The 17,570-nt window shown below is 52.3% G+C and overlaps 1 pseudogene; it reads right to left on the reverse strand.

Annotated features, from left to right (window-relative positions):
• Nucleotides 1-16,004: 16,004 nt before the first annotated feature.
• On the reverse strand, nucleotides 16,005-17,253 carry LOC121476931 (annotated as a pseudogene).
• Nucleotides 17,254-17,570: the final 317 nt, after the last annotated feature.

Here is a 17,570-nt window from a genome sequence, read left to right on the forward strand (position 1 = left end):
ATGGAAGGTTCATGAGGATAAGCTCCCACGTTGGTGTGTAAATGTATCATTCCCATCTAATGAGCTAATGGAGGTGGAAACACTAATTCACTCCTGTGACTGTGTCAGTATCTCTCTAGGGAAAAAAGGGGGTGCCGATGGAAATCCGAGCTCCTTTACACTGCGGATTTCTCCCCACCTCTTTACCTCCCCCAGCCTCCACATCTTTCCCAAGCGTTGGTAGTACCAAGACCAAGAACACCACTTGGGCCCTATCTTATAGAGGCCAAAGGTATACACATAATCCTATATTGTGTAAATATCTATTCTTGAGGGGAGTTCTCTGCCTTCCGTCTAGAGCAGCCACTGATCTTTTTTTTTTTTTTAAGGATTTTATTTGACAGAGAGAGAGAGAGAGAGCACACAAGTAGGGGAGCTGCAGGCAGAGGAGAGGAGAAGCAGACTCCCCAAGGAGCAGGGAGCCTCAGGCAGGTCTCGATTCCAGGACCCTGGGATCATGACTTGAACTGAAGGTCGCCACTTCACCGACCGAGCGACCCAGGCGCCCCTACTGATCTCCTTCTTATCACTACCTGTATAGCCAAGTAAAACTGGTGCAGGGAAGGCCGTACCACTCCCTCTTCTAAGAAGTTCTCTTATGAGTGGCCCAAATCAGCTTTGAGATTGGGGCGTATATTCTGGTTTTGTCCATTTTTCTCTTTGGCCTAAATGCTCCAGATCATCCCTTCCTTATCAATGAAGTGATAGATGTGGGCTTAGGAAACAAGACCACTAGGGCAGCCCGGTGGCTCAGCGGTTTGGCACCTGCCTTCAGCCCAGGGCCCATCCTGGAGACCCAGGATTGAGTCCCACATCGGGCTCCTGCATGGAGCCTGCTTCTCCCTCTGCCTGTGTCTCTGCCTCTCTCATAAATAAATAAATAAAATCTTAAAAAAAAAAAAAAAGGAAACAAGACCACTTACTTTGCTTAAGCAGGTCACCATGTGGTGTAATTTAATCCAGCTCAGCAGGATTCTATAGTGGGACTTGAAGCATTAGTGAAATTAGATGTGTTGTTTAGCTCACCACTGTCTACCTTCCCTAGTCATGCTCTTGGTGTGAAAAATAAATGTACAGTTTCTATAAGAAAATGTTCACGTTGTGAAAAACAAACCACTCTTTTCTCTGTGTATCTGTTTGTGGTATGTGCTGGGCGTTACCAAATACTATCAGTCAAATTACAGTTCATCAAGAGTACTGCCCCCTCTTATGTCGTAAAATTGTCCAAAGATTTAACATCTAAGGTTTAGAATCTAAATAGTACGGGGATCCCTGGGTGGCTCAGCGGTTTAGCGCCTGCCTTTGGCCCAGGGCGCGATCCTGGGGTCCCGGGATCGAGTCTCGCATCGGGCTCCCTGCATGGAGCCTGCTTCTCCCTCCTCCTGTGTCTCTGCCTCTCTCTCTCTCTCTCTCTATGTCTATCATAAATAAATAAATAAATCTTTAAAAAAAGAAAAAAAAAAAGAATCTAAATAGTACTTGATATTCTGTAGTGAATCTCACCTGTGTGGCCAGATTTCACAAATCTGGAGGTGAAATGTAAATTACGCTTGAAAACTATGCTCCACGAATATTACTCAGCCATAAATGAAAATGAGATCTTGCCATTTAAGACAACGTGGATGGATCTAGAGAATATTTTGCTAAGTCAGACAGAGAAAGACAAATACCATATGATCTCGCTTACATGTAGATAGAATCTAAAAGAGAAAACAGATGAACAAACAAAAAACAGGCCCTGGAGTTCAGAGAACAAAGCTGCAGGTAGTTGCCACCGGGGAGACGAAGGGAGGGATGGGTGAAATAAAGAGAACTAAGACGTGCAACAGTCCAGCTGTAGAGTAAATAAGTCGTGGAGATGATAATTACCGCCTAGAGACCATAATCAATAATATTGGGAGAATGTCGTACGGTGACTAAGCACGGTGAGCAATGAGTAGTGTCCAGAAGTGCCAATCACTGCGCTGTAGCCCTGAAACTACTATAGCATCGTATGTCAGTTCTGCTTCAAAAAAAAGAAAACCTGTTCTCCACGAATTATACGACTTCTCTATGAGAAAAACAAATGGCAACCGCTGTTTCTATTTCTCCATAATTGAATCTGAGAAGTCCTCAAATTTATAAAGGATATTTGTCCAAAATCTATAGACATATTATTCTTTTTTTTATTTTTTTTTATTTATTTATGATAGTCACAGAGAGAGAGAGAGAGAGGCAGAGACACAGGCGGAGGAAGAAGCAGGCTCCATGCACCGGGAGCTTGATGTGGGATTCGATCCCGGGTCTCCAGGATTGCGCCCTGGGCCAAAGGCAGGCGCCAAACCGCTGCACCACCCAGGGATCCCCAGACATATTATTCTTATTTAAAACATTAGGGGACGCATGGGGGCTCAGCAGTTGAGCGTCTGTCTTGGGCTCAGGCTGTGACCCCGGGGTCCCGGGATCGAGTCCCGCATCAGGCTCCCCGCATGAGGCCTGCTTCTCCCTCCACCTGTATCTCTGCCTCTCTGTGTGTGCATCTCGTGAATAGATAAATAAAATCTTTTTTAAAAAATTAGAAGCATTACCACTAAAGATGGTGTGTATTTTTTTCTAATGGCCACAAATTCTTTGGTACCTCTCCCATTGAGGGACAGAAGCCATGTATCCTCCCCTGGAATCTATGTGGGCTTAAAATTTGTGGTAACCAAGAAAATGCAGCAGAGGTGGCCCTCTGAGACCGCGTCAGAGAAGCTGATGCAAGGTCCCACTGCTTTACCACAATACTTGCTCTTGGAGCAAAGAGAGCCATGGAAGGTGGTACAGCAGGTCAAAGCATCCCGACCCACCCCTACGCGTCAGTATGTGAATTTGTGTACAATAAAGCTGATCTTTCTTTTTCTTTTCTTTTCTCTTTCTTCCTTTCTTTCTTGCTTTCTTTTTAGAGGGAGGGAAGGGAAGCGGAGGGGCAGAGAGAGAGCGAGGGAGAGAATCCCAAGCAGTTTTCACACTCAGCGTGGAGCCTAACATGGGGCTCCCAACCCCAAGATGTGACCCCGGCCGGAAATCGAGAGTCTGATGCTTACCTGCCTGAGCCACCCAGGTGCCCCCCAAAAGGTGATATTGCAAGTTAGCCAAGAAAAAAGGACAGCTTTTTCAATAAATAGTATTCATTCAGTTCATCTAAGCTAATGGTTTTCTTGGCATAAGACTGTCCATAATATCTTCCCTGACAGTTTTTTTTTTTTTGGTCTATAATTGATAATAATGTCCCTTTTTTATTCTTTACGATTTTCTTTCTTTGCTTCTTAATCAGCCTTAATAGTAGTTTGTTGATTTTATTAATATTTTCAAAGAATCAACTTTTGACTGTGTCCATCTTTTTTACTTTTTCTGCTTAATTGATTTTCATTCTAATTTTGATTATTCTATTTATTTTGTATTTAATTTGCTTTTCTTTTTTCCTCTCATTTAGATAATTGATCTTTCTTTCTTTTTTCTTTTTTTAATATTTTACTTATTTGAGAGGAGAGAGTGAGCCAGAGAGAGATCATTGGGTTGGGGGCAGAGGCAGAGGGAGGAACAGATTCCCTACCAAGCAGGGAGCCCAACAATGACAACAGTACGACTACAAATGCAGGGCTCCCTCCTGGGACTCCAGATTCATTACCTGAGCCAAAGGCAGATGCTTAACCAACTGAGCCACCCAGGTGCCTCTTTCTTCTTTTACAATATGTTCATTGAAGTATATATATTTCCCAGTGGCTTTTCTGTAACTCATGAGTTTTGAATATTGTATTTTCATTTTTATTGGGCTCAAAATATTTTCTAATTTCCATTGCAATGTCTCCTTTGACTTTTGGGCTATTTAGAAGTAGGTTATTTAATTTCCAAAAATTTGGAGGTTTTCCAGATATCTTTCCAGGGTTTATCACTACCTTAATTTTACTTTGGTCACCCAGAGGCATTGGGTGCCTCAGTGTGACTTCAACTTTTTTATAGTCATGGAGACCTGTAGTCCACCACATGATCTATGTTGGTAAATGTTCTATGCTCCTCTATCTGCCCCCCATGTAATCATTGCACACATTGATCAATAGCATTCTGTCCCAAGACAGTAAATAGGATCTAGGTAGAAGCAGACTGTTTGTTATCTTGAAGAAGGCAGACATCACCAACTCAGAAAACAGAATGTAAGCCCTCTGGTTGTTATCACGTGTCCTCCCACTTCAGGGTCTTCTATCGTCATTCTACATGGTTCCATGGGACCTCAGAGGGATTCAGAGAACAAAATAGAGCTGTTGTGGGGGAAAGAAAGAGATAGAAGAGATGAAATGAAAAGGTAATGGAAGGGTTGTAAGACAATGTTGAAGAAATTTCCCAGAAAGTAGAGTGAAAAGGCAAAGGGGTAAGAAGGAAAAGAAAATGCATATTTTAATTTTTATTTTTTTAAGATTTTATTTATGTATTCTTGACAGGCACAGAGAGAGAGAGAGACAGAGAGACAGAGACACAGGCAGAGGGAGAAGCAGGCTCCATGCAGGGAGCCTGACATGGGACTCTATCCTGCAACTCCAGGATCACACCCTGGGCTGAAGGTGGCGCCAAACCGCTGGGCCACAGGGCCTGCCCGAAAATGCATATTTTTAAAAGATTTATTTATTTATAGAGATGGAGAGAGATGAGTGGGGAGGGACAGAGGAACAGGGAGAGAGAGAGAATCTCAAGCAAGCTCCACACCCAGTGTGGAGCCCCATGTGGGGCTTGATCTCACAACCCTGAGATAATGACCTGAGCCAAAACCAAGAGGCAGATGCTTAACCACTGAGCCATCCAGGCATGCCAGAATCTCTCTCTTTTTTTTTTTAAATTAAAGAATCCATCAAAATTCAGCCACCAAATAATAGGAATCCATATAAAAAATGGAGGGGAAAATTCAAGATGTCCCAACATTGAAAGTAACTTACTTCTAGCAGTAAGAGGCAGAGGGAAGGGCCCACTGAGTGTCCAGCAAAATGGATGAAAATAGAGTCATAGCAAGTATTTTGATGTACAAACCTTTTTAACATCTCTCGCATACAACCCCCCCAAAATTAAAAATCATAACAAAATAAAAAGGAGAGGGGGATAAAAGTAAGAAAAAGGGAAAAAAATTAAAAACAAACTTTCCCAACATGACAATTTTGTGGAAATTTCCAAAATCTTGGAACAAGGTGAAAACTTTATAAACTTCCAGAGAGGAAAAAAAAAAAAATCACAAACGATGACTCAAGAGTCAGTCTGGTTTTAGATGCTCAACAGCAGCAGTGGAAGCCACAACGCAATGAAGAAATGCCTTCTGGGTCCCGAAAGGAAATGATTTCCATCTTAGAATCTCATATCCAGACAAACCATTAAAGAAACAAAAAAAGACATTTCAAGGCCTAAATCTTACCTCCTACGCATCTGAGAGGCTACTAAAGGTGTGTTTCACCAAAACACCCAAAGGAACCAAGAAAGGGGGGAATCTGGGCCATAACAACAGAGGATGCAACATGCGACACAGGTGGAGGGACCCTCCAGGACGGTGCGCACGCGGTCAGAGAACCACTAGCCAGTGGACGTGTTGTGGCCTGGCAGGCAGACACGATGCAGCCTGTTCCCACCAAACTACCTGCAGTCATTATTTTCTCCTTGTTGGGCTCGAATTTTGCCTGTATGTGGCAGGCCTTGACGTGTGGGAATGAGGTCCCAGGGAAGCCGAATCCGACTGTGACCCAGACACCCGGGTCAGTTTACGTCCATCTCATAACGCCAGCGTTCCTGCTCAGAAAGGTCGGTGCTTGCTTCTCCGTGTTTGTATTGATCACTTTTTACACATATCGATGTACAGATAGTTGACAACATGATATAAAATTGAGGATAAAAAAGGAAAAAAAGTAGGCTGGGGCAAGTTACTCAATCTTTTTTTTTTTGGCTTTAGTGTCCGTATTTATAAAAGCGGACAAAAAAAAAATCTTAACCTCTCAAAGCTGTTGAGAGGAGTAACTACACAATCGTAGACCTTGTGTAGGGGACAGATAGGGGCCCCGTGGATGACAGCTATGTCCTAAATTCAACCTAATGAGATAATCCCTTTCATGTGGGAGTATGTGTGTGAGTGTGATTGTGTGATGTGCATTTATACACATAGCAAGTGTGGGGAGGGCAGTGGGAACACCCTACACTGGCTAGGGTCAGGGCAGAGTCCGGAGAGGGCACCTTTTGACTTCTCATGGAAAAAATGTGGAGCGTGACAGGTCCTAGGTGGCCCTGACCTGTGGCGGAACCAGACGTTAGGTAAACCGGAATAGTTTATGCCTCTGACATATGCTTTCCATATTTTATTACAGAAAATTTCAAAGGTATGCAAAATGGAGAGACTGATAGAACACACACCCCCCCCTACCCGGCTTCGACAACTATCAACTCACGGTCAATCTTCTTATACTATATCCAAGTGACTACTTCTCCATCGCTAGATTATTTATAAGCAGATCTCAGAATCGTATGATTTCGTCTACGAATATTTTAGCATTAGGCTTCTTGTATTTCCTTGTGGCCTTCTCATTATTTAATACAATCCTTGTAAAAATAGTAACAAAATGGTAAGCGCAGCTAAGATTATTTAGTATATATAGGAACATGGAAAGATCTCATAGATGTTTCATGTAATAAGTAAGCTACGGACACCACAATTACATTTAAAAGACCCGAACAAAAAATAAACAGTAAAATACATGTGTGTGCTCCCAAATGTACAGAAAGATCACTACAGAGATGTGCATCAGACTACTAATCCTGATTACCTCAGAGGAGGGGAGTAGTGATTGAAAGGGTGAACTCGGGGCACTTGGGTGGCCCAGTCCATTAAATGTCTTGAGCTGGGAATCTCTGGATGGCTCAGTGGTTTAGCACCTGCCTTTGGCCCAGGGCATGATCCTGGAGTCCCGGAGTCCCACATTGGGCTCCCTGCATGGAGCCTGCTTCTCCCTCTGCCTGTGCTTCTGTTTCTTGCTCTCTGTGTCTCTCATGTATAAATAAATAAAATCCTTTAAAAAATAAAAATAAATAAATGTCTTGAGCTCCCGCGGTGACCTCAGGGTTGTGGGATGCAGCCCTGCCTTGGACTCTGTGCTTAGCGCAGAGTCTGCTTGGGATCCTCTCTCTCCCTCTCCCTCTGCCCTTCCCCCTGCTTGCTCCCACTCTCTCTGTCTAAAATAAATAAATAAAATCTTTTTAAAAAAAGTGTCTGGGTGGCTCAGTTGGTTAAGTGTCAGACTCTTGATTCCAGCTCAGGTCATGATCTCAGGGTTGTGACATGAAGCCCCATGTCGGGCTCCACGCTGGGTGTGGAGCCTGCTTGGGATTCTCTCTCTGCCTGTCTTGTCTCTCTCTCTCTCTCTTTCAATCTCCTTCTCTTTTTTTTAAATTTTTTTTAAATTTATGATAGTCACACAGAGAGAGAGAGAGGCAGAGACACAGGCAGAGGGAGAAGCAGGCTCCATGTACCGGGAGCCCGACGTGGGATTCGATCCCGGGTCTCCAGGATTGCGCCCCGGGCCAAAGGCAGGCACTAAACCACTGCGCCACCCAGGGATCCCCTCAATCTCCTTCTCAAAAAAAAAAAAAGGAAAAAAAAAAGAGTGAACTCAAGAATTTCATCCTGTAGGCATTTGCATCATTTGCCACTCAGTGAAAACCAATATATTCATCATTACGTTTGTAATTTTGTTTATAAAAAGAAGAGAATCGAAGCACTTTGCTCGTTGCTGCCCAGAGTGACAGCAGCTCAGCTGGGAAATGTAAAGAAGCCTCAAGAGCCGATTTGAGTTTCCAGCTAAGTGACCTTCCAACCTCCTTCCTAATCAAGTTCTTTTTTGTCCCCTGCCAACTAAAAATACGCTTTCCAGCTCAGGAACCGCGGCTGGTTGAATAGCAGCTGCTGCCCGGGACCCACTTTGCACATGGAAGCAACCTCGGAGGGGAACCAGCAGCTCGGCCGCTTCCAGGCGCTGGCAGCCCGGCACGCGCACAATTTTGGGAGACGCCGCTGCCGCTGTTGCTGTTCCCCTTGGGGTCAGAAAACGTCCTGCAAATACCGTCAGAGCGCTCGGAGCTGCGGTGCAGGGCCAAGGTCCTTCAGATCCGAAAGCAGCTCGCCCACTGCCAGCTCCGTTCCCTGTTGTGTTGTTTGGTTTTGCTTTTGAGACAGAAAGAAAGAGATGCGAGTTCTGTTGGGGGGAGACGGAGGAAAGAGAAGCGGGCAAGGAAATTCCCCTCCCCGGTTCCTCATTGGGCTGTATTAGGAGGTGGAGAGTAAAAAAAAAAAAAAAAAAAAGCCAAACCAAACCAAACCAAGAGTTCCGATGAAATGGAAACTAGAAATAGCAGAAATTCTGGAGGATGAGCTGTGCTGTGAATGCAAAACACTCACAAGCCACTAAAAGTGACAATTCTAAATGCCATCTATAATGCAAAATACAGACACTTCGCAGGCCTGCGATACCCCATCTAATGCTCACAGACGCCGTCCAGGTCCTCACACTCAAGGATGATGCGCGCTCTCTCACCCATACGGAGCGCAGATGCATTTTGAAAAGGTTTTTAAAAAATCATATGATGGGGCGCCTGGCCGGCTCGGTCTGTTAAGCGACTGCCTTCAGCTCGGGTCACGACCCGACCCCGGGGTCCTGGGATGGAGCCCCCGCCTCGGGTGGGCTCCCAGGGCTGGGAGGAGTCTGCTGCTCCCTCTCCCCCGGCCCCTCCCTCGGCTCCCCCCCTTCTCTTTCTCTCTGTCTCAAGGAAATGAATAAAATCTTTAAAAACAAATAAATAAATAAATAATAAAAAATCATGTGATAGCCCGTCCAGGGCTTTGCTCCAGGAGCTGCTCCATAGAAACCCCACCGTGCCTGGAAGATGCTCGGAGCTGAACCTCAGGGCACCTCGACCACCTCCCACCTCCCTTCTCCTCCTCCAGCGCTGTTCTCTCTCCTCCCCCCGCAGGGGAACATCTCTCCTTCCTCCTCACACCGCAGCCGCAGCCGGATCAGAGGGAAGGCAGCCCTGCTCCCTGGCTCGCAGGCCCCAGACACCCCTTATCCTGGGCCGCTGTGTCCTCATCCCCTGCCCCTCATCCCAGTCCCCTTGGGGGGATCCCCACGGGCTCATCGGCTGCACAGGGCTGAGTCTCGGCTTGATCTGATCGCCCCGCACCGCGTCGCAGACAGACAGGCCTCCTTCAGGCGGCTCCTTAAGGCTAAACTGCAGCCAGGCTCCCGATCCTTCTATGCTCATGTCCACACTTCCTCGTAAAATCTCCCATTAGCAAGGATCCTGCTACTTGTTAACCGGAATGTCCTGCCCTTAGTATCTAATCACAGTGTCTGATCGGGTTCCTTGACACCCCCACCTCCGCCAGGTGGGTCTGGCCATCCGGCCTGCCTTCAGCAAGAATCCTGTTAGGTGAGTCCATCCAGAACCTGCTCTCCCCCAGCCCCTGACATTCCCTCTTAGCCGTTTTCCGTCCTGCTGTTGGAAATCCACCCCATCCTGGCCGGAGTTGCCACTCGCCGGGCTCCAGAGCGACTACAGCCACCAGCACAGGTACCGCACTGTCACCACCACCAGCACACAGCGGTGTACAGGACACACTGTGGCCTTCCCTAACTGCTTCCTCCTGTTAGGACACCCTGGCCCGACAAAAGCAACTGAAGGTTACAACAGGATGTTTGCTCTTCACAAAGCACTTTCCTGGTGAGGAGCAGACCCGGGAAAAGAGGACGGGATGGCTACCTCCCAGCAAGATCCTGAGCAAATTATGTACTCTGAGCCTGCTTCTCTATTTGCGAAATAGGAGAGGCCTAAGGCGCCCCTGGGTCCCTGGTGTGTTCATGAAACACCGCCTGGGAAAGCAGAAGGCAGCTCCCGAGATGTGACCCGGCTACAAGAGCCAAATGGCCCCAAGTGCGGGCGCCAGTTAGAAAGCTACAGACTCGGGGGCTTCTGATTGACCCTTGTCATTTTTTTAAAAATCATGTTTTCTGGGGGAATCCCTGGGTGGCTCAGAGCTTTAGCGCCTGCCTTAGCCGCAGGGTGCGATCCTGGAGACCCGGACCAAGTCCCGCATAGGCCTCCGTGCGTGGAGCCTGCTTCTCCCTCTACCTGTGTCTCTGCCTCTCTCTCTCTCTCTTTCATGAATAAATAAATAGAATCTTAAAAAAAAAAATCGTGTTTTCCGGATGTGTCCTCGTTTGCTGGGAAAAACGTGATGGCACTGCTGAAAAAATTAAGCTCTGAGACCAAATGCCCAGATTTCCGCCGCATGGACACAACGATGTAATTTTAATTTGTATTCATTTCTTAAAGATTTTACTTCTTTATCCATGGGAGACACAGAGAAAGAGAGAGATGCAGAGACACAGGCAGAGGGAGAAGCAGGCTCCCTGCAGGGAGCCCGGGGCACGGCCTGGGCCCAAGGCAGATGCTCCACCGCTGAGCCCCCAGGTGCATCTACAACTACGAAATATTTACCGTTTACCTTCAACATAGTTACTTTTTTTTTTAAGGATGTTTTAATCATACTTGGGCGTTTCTGAAAGCACGTGGGCTCCAAGCGAACCAGGGGCTCTCGGTGCGTCCTGAGCTGCTGAGGGGGCGGGGAGGCTCGGCGCAGCAGGAGCCCAGGCGCTGGGGCCCGGCGGCTGCGGGGAGCACTGCGCGCGGAGTCCACCCCCCACCCCCCTCCTCCACCCGCGGGCAGGGAAGTGGAAGCCGCGCAGCCGAAGGCCTCCCTCCCTCCCTCCCGCCGTGGCTCCCGGGCTCGCTCGGGCTGCAGCACCTGCGCCCCGACCCGCAGGAGGAGCCCCGCCTCGGAGGTAGCAGCCCGCAGGGCTCCCCTGGGGGACCCAGACTTTTGCAGAAGGCAAAGCTCCTGCAGCCCGGGCGGGATCAGAGGGCGGCTTCTGGCCCTTTCCACGGCCCCGGGCTCCACCTGACCGTCCACCGGAGCCGCCTTCCACCGCTTGGCTTTACCCAAGGACGGGGCGCGGGGCTCCTCGGTGGAGCGCCAGGGCATGACCCCGGGGTCCCGGGTTCGAGTCCCGCGTCGGGCTCCCTGCACGGCGCCTGCTCCTCCCTCGGCCTGGGTCTCATGAATAAATACATGAAATCTTTAAAAAAAAAAAAACTCCCCAAGGAAGGTGACCCCGTTGGGCGTCCTCCAGGGGGCCCCACGGCCTCTGTGCCCCTCCTGAGCCAGGTCAGCTCGCGGTCAGGCCTTGCCCTTTCAGGCCCTCCCTGTGCGCAGCCGAGGCCCCCTCTGAGCCCCCCGCCCCCCACGCCCCAGGCTGACCCGCGCCCCTGCCTCCCCCCAGGCTCGGCGGCCGTCCTGGGCCCGGTGGCGTCCCGGGGCCCCAGGGCGGAGGCCACGTGGTGATGATGGGCCTCGACCCGGGCAAGACGACGCTCCTGTGCGAGCTGAAGGGCTACGGGCAGGGGAGACGCTGCCCACCGTGGGCTTCAACGTGGAGCCGGGGCACGCGGGCCTGACCCTGTGGGACGTGGGGGGGCAGCGCCCGCTGCGCGCCGCCTGGAGGGACCCCCTGGAGGGACCCCCTGGAGGGACCCCCTGGAAGGACCACCTGGAGGGACCCCTGGAAGGACCACCTGGAGGGACCCCCTGGAAGGATCCCCTGGAGGGACCCCCTGGAAGGACCACCTGGAGGGACCCCCTGGAAGGACCCCTGGAGGGACCCCCTGGAGGGACCCCCTGGAAGGACCCCCTGGAAGGACCACCTGGAGGGACCCCCTGGAAGGATCCCCTGGAGGGACCCCCTGGAAGGACCACCTGGAGGGACCCCTGGAAGGACCACCTGGAGGGACCCCCTGGAAGGATCCCCTGGAGGGACCCCCTGGAAGGACCACCTGGAGGGACCCCCTGGAAGGACCCCTGGAGGGACCCCCTGGAGGGACCCCCTGGAAGGACCCCCTGGAAGGACCACCTGGAGGGACCCCCTGGAAGGATCCCCTGGAGGGACCCCCTGGAAGGACCACCTGGAGGGACCCCCTGGAAGGACCCCCTGGAGGGACCCCCTGGAGGGACCCCCTGGAAGGACCCCTGGAGGGACCCCCTGGAAGGACCCCCTGGAAGGACCCCCTGGAGGGACCCCCTGGAGGGACCCCCTGGAAGGACCCCCTGGAGGGACCCCCTGGAAGGACCCCTGGAGGGACCCCCTGGAAGGACCCCCTGGAGGGACCCCCTGGAGGGACCCCCTGGAGGGACCCCTGGAAGGACCACCTGGAGGGACCCCCTGGAAGGATCCCCTGGAGGGACCCCCTGGAAGGACCACCTGGAGGGACCCCCTGGAAGGACCCCTGGAGGGACCCCCTGGAGGGACCCCCTGGAAGGACCCCCTGGAAGGACCACCTGGAGGGACCCCCTGGAAGGATCCCCTGGAGGGACCCCCTGGAAGGACCCCCTGGAGGGACCCCCTGGAGGGACCCCCTGGAAGGACCCCTGGAGGGACCCCCTGGAAGGACCCCCTGGAAGGACCCCCTGGAGGGACCCCCTGGAGGGACCCCCTGGAAGGACCCCCTGGAGGGACCCCCTGGAAGGATCCCCTGGAGGGACCCCCTGGAAGGACCACCTGGAGGGACCCCCTGGAAGGACCACCTGGAGGGACCCCCTGGAAGGACCCCTGGAGGGACCCCCTGGAAGGACCCCCTGGAGGGACCCCCTGGAGGGACCCCCTGGAAGGACCCCTGGAGGGACCCCCTGGAGGGACCCCCTGGAGGGACCCCCTGGAAGGATCCCCTGGAGGGACCCCCTGGAGGGACCACCTGGAGGGACCCCCTGGAAGGACCACCTGGAGGGACCCCCTGGAGGGACCCCTGGAGGGACCCCCTGGAAGGACCCCTGGAGGGACCACCTGGAAGGACCCCCTGGAGGGACCCCCTGGAGGGACCCCCTGGAAGGACCCCCTGGAGGGACCCCCTGGAGGGACCACCTGAAGGGCACCGCGGCGCTCGCGTTCGTGCTGGACCCGGCAGACCAGGCACGCCTGCCCTGCCCGAGGCGGCAGCCGAGCTTCGGGCCTGCAGCACGCTCACCGGGGCAGGGCTGTCCGAGGCCCTGCATGGCCTGAGGAGGCTCCTGGGCGCCCGCAGCCCCGCCTGCACCTGAAGGTGCCCCCCCCCTCAGGCCCTGCCCCCCCGATGGCAGCACCCGACCTGAGCCTCCTCCAACACCCAGGCCTGCTGGGCCTGGCCGCGCTGCGCGTCCTCTCCTTGCGGCTCACTGTCCCCTTGATGTTGAAAGTCAGCTATTCCGTCAATAATAATAGTCTGGGGAAGAAAACACAAATGCCTCCCCACACGCTCACTGCATTGAACAGCTCCTTCCCGGGGTGAACCAACTGGAACAATAGAACAATGAATTGTTGGTTGCATTGCAATTGAGACCTAAATTCACAAGGGGGAAGGGGTTTCAGAATCAGGTAAAGAGTAGCACCTGCTCAGGGTCGTCATCCCTTTTTTTTTTTTTTTTTAAGGTTTTATTTATTTATTCATGAGACAGAGAGAGAGGCAGAGACACAGGCAGAGGGAGAAGCAGGCTCCATGCCGGGAGCCCGATGTAGGATTCGAGCCTGGACCCCAGGGGTCATGCCCTGAGCTGAAGGCAGGTGGTAAACCGTTGAGCCACACAGGGATCCTAGGGTCATGGTCTTTTTTTTAAAAATTTTTATTTATTTATAATAGTCACAGAGAGAGAGAGAGAGAGAGAGAGAGAGAGAGAGAGGCAGAGACACAGGCAGAGGGAGAAGCAGGCTCCACGCAGGGAGCCCATGCAGGACTCGATCCCGGGACCCCAGGATCGCGCCCTGGGCCAAAGGCAGGTGCCAAACCGCTGCGCCACCCAGGGATCCCCTAGGGTCATGGCCTTAAGGAGTGATTCCCACCCACCCACCCCACTCCCGAGTGGGTGCCACGTCATTCTGAGTAGGAGCGGCAGGGCCAGAATTGAGTGGGAGACTTGAAATTGTGGGTTTAGAAGTTTGCTGGGGTGTTTTGGATCCAGGCAAGAGGCTGGGGCTCGAGGCCTTCCAAAGTGTATCCTTTTCTCCATCCCTGATGAGCTCTCTTCCACCTTTTGTCATCCTGTATTGGTCTTTTTCTTTTTGTAAGATTTTATTTATTCATGAGAGACACAGAGAGACAGAGGCAGAGACACAGCAGAGGGAGAAGCAGGCTCCATGCAGGGAGCCCGATGCAGGACTCGATCCCGGGACCCCAGGATCACACCCTGGGCTGAAGGCGGCGCTAAACTGCCACCCAGGCTGCCTGGTCTTTTTCTAGAACGTTTCATTTTTGTCTTTTCTCCATGTGGCACATGCCTTTACTTAAAGATCAGATTCATCAAAGGTGAATTCATTTATTCATCCATTTAATCCACAAATATGTAGAGCATTGGGCAAAATGCTCTAACTGGGCAAAAGTTATGAGCCAGGCCCCTGAGATGGACGTATGAATTTTGAAGATACATAGAACAGAAATGCTTCTTTCTCATTATTAACAGTAAAAAAGAAAGTTGAAGATGGATAGCATCTTCCAGGGGTTTTCAGGTGATCTTTGCCTAGGAGCCATGAAGCTCCTGAAATCATTTGCAAAATTATTTGCAAAATGTGATGCTTTGAACCTTTTTCCTTTCTTTCTTTCTTTCTTTCTTTCTTTCTTTCTTTCTTTCTTTTTTTTTTAGGGAAGAAGATCCATAACTTTTATCAGATTTTCAAAGGCTTTTGTGAGCCCCAAAAGTTAAGCATCGCAGATCTGGTCTTATGTGTCATCCCACGGAGGAACAGTTTCCATAACCCGACTTGTTTTAACCGCCGGCGGCTCACAGTTGACAGCTGCTCTCATGTTGAGCTGCTCTCTACCCATTGGCTATTCCCACCCTGTGCTAAAACTGTCCTCCTTATAGCTCCTGACGGGGGTCCTGCCCTCTCCGGAGTGACGCCGTACAAGTGGGCCCTCAACACCCGTCCAGCACCTGAGATCCACTAGGTCCCTCTACCCAGATTCTTCCCTTCCCTAACATCAGGTTAGGCGTGCTAAGTTCTTTCCGCCACTTGTCAGTAGGTGTGCTCCTGTGTCGGCCATAGGAAAGTACAAAGAGGCCAAGACAGTTTGGACGAGGCCTCGGGCCTCAGGGGGCTCCGGCTGGGGAAGCAGTAGGACAAAACTGCCACGAAAATGCCGATAGAGGCTCAATTCAGCAACGGTTTATTGAGCACGTACTGGGGCCAAGTCTGTGCTAGGTGCTTTCCAGAGATTACCTCCAGCTGTCTCGCTTCTGCAAAGTAGGTGTCCTGCTCGTCTCGCATAATCAGAAACTAGGTGGGGGCGGGGGGGGGGTGTGACTTGCTGGAGGCACAGAGCTGGTAAGCGACATTTCTGGAACTGGAAACCAGCTAGGTCTAGTCTACATGATGCCTTTATTTTCCACTACATCATGTTTCTAGAAGGTTTTTTGGGTTTTTTTGGGTTTTGTTTTTTTTTTTTGCGTGAGCAGGTAAGCTTTATTTCTACTCTCAAACTCTTATGACTTTGCATGAAGTCCTCACCCCTAATCTGAGAGATGGCAGGAACTGTACCAAACGACCCACGCCCGCCACAACACAGTGATGTCCCACCCCCCTTGGGGAAAGGGCGCTTACACTACGTACTTTTGGAGACACCCCAAAGGTTGTCTGGCACTTTGGTATAGAGAGGATTTGGTCCAATTTCTTACTGGCTCAGGATAGTAAAAGGCACATAGAGTTGGTTGTTCAGCTCCTCGGGGTAGCGTGGAGCGGAAGGTAGACGGGGTCTGGGACAGAAGGGCAGACCGCCGGGGTGGGCTCGGGGTCTGCACGACAGAGGTAGTTGATCCTGGGCGGCCGCAGGGTGGCTGAGGGCAGCCCGAGTGCTCAGGCTGCGTAGACGCTGCTCTCGTGGTTTTCGTCTGCTCGGTCCACCAGCTCACTGCTCTGAAACCATAGCTGGATCTCCCTCCGGGCCCCTCCACGGAGTCGCTGGCGTGAATGATGTTCCTGCTGATGTGGACGCTGAAGTCCCCCCTGATGGTGCCGGGGGCGGCCTCAGCTGAGTCGGTGTGTCCTATCATGGTCCTCGAGGAGCACACCACATTGGGGCCCTCCCAGACCATGGCCACCACGGGGCCGGAGGTCACGTAGCTGATGAGCGCTGGGCAGAAGGGCTTCCTCTGCAGGTCAGGGGGTGCTCAGCAAGGACTCTGGCGCCTGCAGCATCTGCGTCCCCACCAGCTTGAAGCCCCTCCTCTCAAAGCGCTGGATCACATCCCCCACAAGCCGCTACTGCACCCCATCTGGCTTCACTGCAACCAGGGTCCGCTCTCGAGTCCAGGAGGACCCTCCCGAGTTGGGGCGCGTGAGCAGGCTCGGCCAGGGGGCCCGCGGGCCACTCAGCAGCCCCGGCAGCGCGGCGCGCCCCAAGACACCACCCAGGACCCCGGCCCGTGGGCCACTGGAGCCTGTTTCTAGAAGGTTTAAGCCAAGATTGACCTTCCAGCAGCTGATGTGATGAGGGAAGCAGTCCAGTCGGAGGGAGGAGGCTGCTTGGAAGTAAGAGGCAGAGCGCAGGAAGGACAGGTAGCCCAGTGTGCCAGAGCAGGAGGCCGGGGTGTGGGGGGAAGGGGGGCACCTCATAATAGGAAACAAAGCTGGAGAGAGCTTTAAGCCCAAGCTGGGGACGGTTTGGACTTTCGTAAGCAGGATTTGGCTCCGGGAAGCAAAACCACTGGACCTGCCACTTAGGAGGATACCTTTGTGGCCGGGCAGGGGGAATAAAAAGAAGAGGGACAGGTAGCTGGCCGTCGCCGCAACGGGCGAGAGGAGGGAAGAAAGGTGAGAAATTGAAAGCCTTTCTTAAGGGGAAAAGCTGAGAGAAGACGAAGACGCTGCAAGATTTTGAGTGTATGTGACGGGGGGATGGAGTGGCCTGAGAAGGCGGGACAGGGAGGCACAGCTGGGCCGGGCCGCAGCTGGCGGTGGCGCCCCTACCAGCTGTGAAGGTGCCGATAGATGCCTCGGAGCCTGCACGAACCCGGGAGTCCCTGCCGGCTGCACCTGCCAGGCGCCTTTCCCCGGGGGATGGGTCGCTTCCTGGCTGAGCACATCCTGGGCAGGACTTGGTCATCCTGGGTGCCCCGCGTGCCCCGGGTGGTCGCACCGAGTGCTTTCCTGAGGCTCCTGGAGGCCTCAACTGCTTGAGGCGAAGCGTTACGTTAGTTTCTGTGCTTGGGGCTCCCGGCCTTCAAGGTGGCACCGAGCTGGACTCTGCCATTCACGCGTGGGCCCAGGGATGCGACGCCCCTGTGTCCCCAGAGAGACCAGGCGCTTCCTCCTGCTTCCCTGAGCGGTGGACAGGGCTCGCCAGTCGCCTTGGAAGGAAGGCGCAGCTCTGACGCGCTTGCTTTCCTCCTGAGCTCAGAGCAAGACCGGCCGGCCTGGTCC

The sequence above is a fragment of the Vulpes lagopus genome, chromosome 16, assembly GCF_018345385.1.
Source record: "Vulpes lagopus strain Blue_001 chromosome 16, ASM1834538v1, whole genome shotgun sequence".
Lineage (NCBI taxonomy): Eukaryota > Metazoa > Chordata > Mammalia > Carnivora > Canidae > Vulpes > Vulpes lagopus.